This window comes from Sarcophilus harrisii, chromosome 1, assembly GCF_902635505.1.
Source record: "Sarcophilus harrisii chromosome 1, mSarHar1.11, whole genome shotgun sequence".
NCBI lineage: Eukaryota > Metazoa > Chordata > Mammalia > Dasyuromorphia > Dasyuridae > Sarcophilus > Sarcophilus harrisii.
In genome coordinates, this window is record NC_045426.1 from 593191787 (window position 1) to 593194110 (window position 2324).

The following is a 2324-nucleotide window of genomic DNA, read 5'->3' on the forward strand; positions in this document are numbered from 1 at the left end:
AAGACAGATTAGGAAAAATAGTAAGCACCTGAGGCCAGGTATGAACATAGATAATCTTGATGCCTGGTCCAGCACTCTATCTGCTATGTTAGGCTACCTAACTGCCTAATTAAATCTATTAGTCTGATTGAAGTGAGGCAATTTCTCAAATTTTTTTATATGGTAGCCATAGGGATTTAGACATTTTAATTCCATTTTCTCTTAGTGCAAAATAAATATTAGTCCCTGATTTGAAATTAATCAACCTCAGATGGAATACAGCAAATGGGATGCAGGCATATTTCAGCTTATTTATAAAATGTGAAAATTAACTTGAACATAGCACTGATGTGAAAGAAGCCATATATTATAATTATTTTTGAATTATGGAGCAATGTAATAACAATAGCTAGTGTTTTATCCTGATAGTATTACTATGAAATAGGTGCTCACTTTATAGATGAGAAAAATGAGTCTCAGAGAAGTTGTGATTTGCCTAGAATCACACTTGTTGTCTGAGGCACTATTGAAATTTAGATCTTCCCAATTCCAAGACTACCACTCTAATCAATATGCTTCAAAGATTTCTTATAGTTATATACATAATATATATCTTACGTTCTTATATATCTCAAGTTGGTTAACAATTTATTCCTTGAATGTTATGGCTGAATTGACTACTTCTTCATTTATTGAGCAACTGTTCTACTGGACAGAGAAGAATAAGAATCATTTCTGTTTCTCCTTTAAAATAAAACAAAAACAAATAAATTCTGCGTTTTGTTGAAGAAAATTTGAAAAAGTGTGATTTTTATTAACGTGGGGGACTCTCTCCACCAACATCATAATTAACCTTTATCTTAATAGATGAGTTGCTGAAGTAAATAAACAGCTTGCCCAAAGCTACATGACTAGGAAATGTCAGAGAATTTGAACTCAGGTCTTCCAAGCCCAGGGCTTTTTCTATTATATATTTCTATTATTTCTAACATATATGTTATATATGATATTTCTATTATATATATCATATATATAAAATATGTTAAATAACCATTAAAATTAGTATGTAGGTATAGGAATCTAACTGTATAGACAGAAAATACATACTATCAGAAGACATGAAAAAGGAGAGTGGAAAAAGGCCTGAAATAATCAGGGATGGATCCGATTTAATTTGAAGGAAAGGAATGGAATAGGCATTTGAGATGATAGAGTGGTGGGCAAAAGGTTTGTAAGATGGTTAAGTTAATATGACTTCTTTGGGGCCCAGTGAAGAGGCCAGTCTGATTAGAGGGAAAAGAATTATGCTGGTTATAAATAAAGATAAAAGAGAACATGCTGTAGGGTGAGATTATGAAGGGCCTTAAGATGATATATTGGGTAGAATGCTGTACTTTTAGAAAGTTAGAAAGATATTATTTCTTTAGTTAGAAAGATATGATTTCAAATTATTCATCAGATGTTTGCTGGCCAAGTGATCCTAGGATAGCTATACAACTTTGCTCAGCCTCAATTTCCTCATTTTTTAAAAAAGGAGTTGGATTAGATAGCCTCCAATGTCTACTCCAGTTCTAGGTTTGTGATCCTAAATACCATATATTTGTCTTTATCATTTAGGCAATAGAAAACCATTAAGCCAATAGAAAATTCTCTCTCTCTCTCTCTGTTTCTTGTTTCTTTGTCCCTTTGTTTCTTCTTTCTTGCTTGCTTTCTCTTTCTCCTTTCTTCCTTTCTTCTCTTTCCTTCCTTTTTTTTTCTTTCTCTCTTTCCCTATCCATTCCTTCTTCTTTCTTCACTCTCTCCCCTTCCTTTTCCCCCTCTTTCCCTTCTTCCCTCCTTTCCCTTCACTTCCCTCTCCTTCTCCCTCCCTCCCTTTCTCCCTTCCTTCCTTTTTTCTTTCCTTCCTTCCTTCCTCTTTCCTTTCTTGAAACCTTCCTCCTTTCCTCCCTCCCTTTCCTTTCCTTCCTTCCAGTCAAAATAATTTTTACTGACTAGAAGTGTTTCTATATATTTGAATATGGTTCTTTTGACTATTCCTAGATACAATGCATCTATTTAGTAGAGATAGATCTCTCCGCATAGACCATAATATATTAAATTTCTCTATTTTCTGTGAATTTGCTTAAAATAGACATGATGCTTTCAGTCAATAAATAATCAATAAACATTCATTAAACACCTGTCATGCATCAGGCATTATGCTAAAGAGTAGGGATATAAACATGAAAGAAATACCATTTATGTCCTCAAAGAATTTACAATAATGAGGAAGGTAACACACAATAGAAAGTTGAAAAGTTGAGTAGGAGGGAAAGCATGGTAAATAAGTCAGAAACTCTCAAATT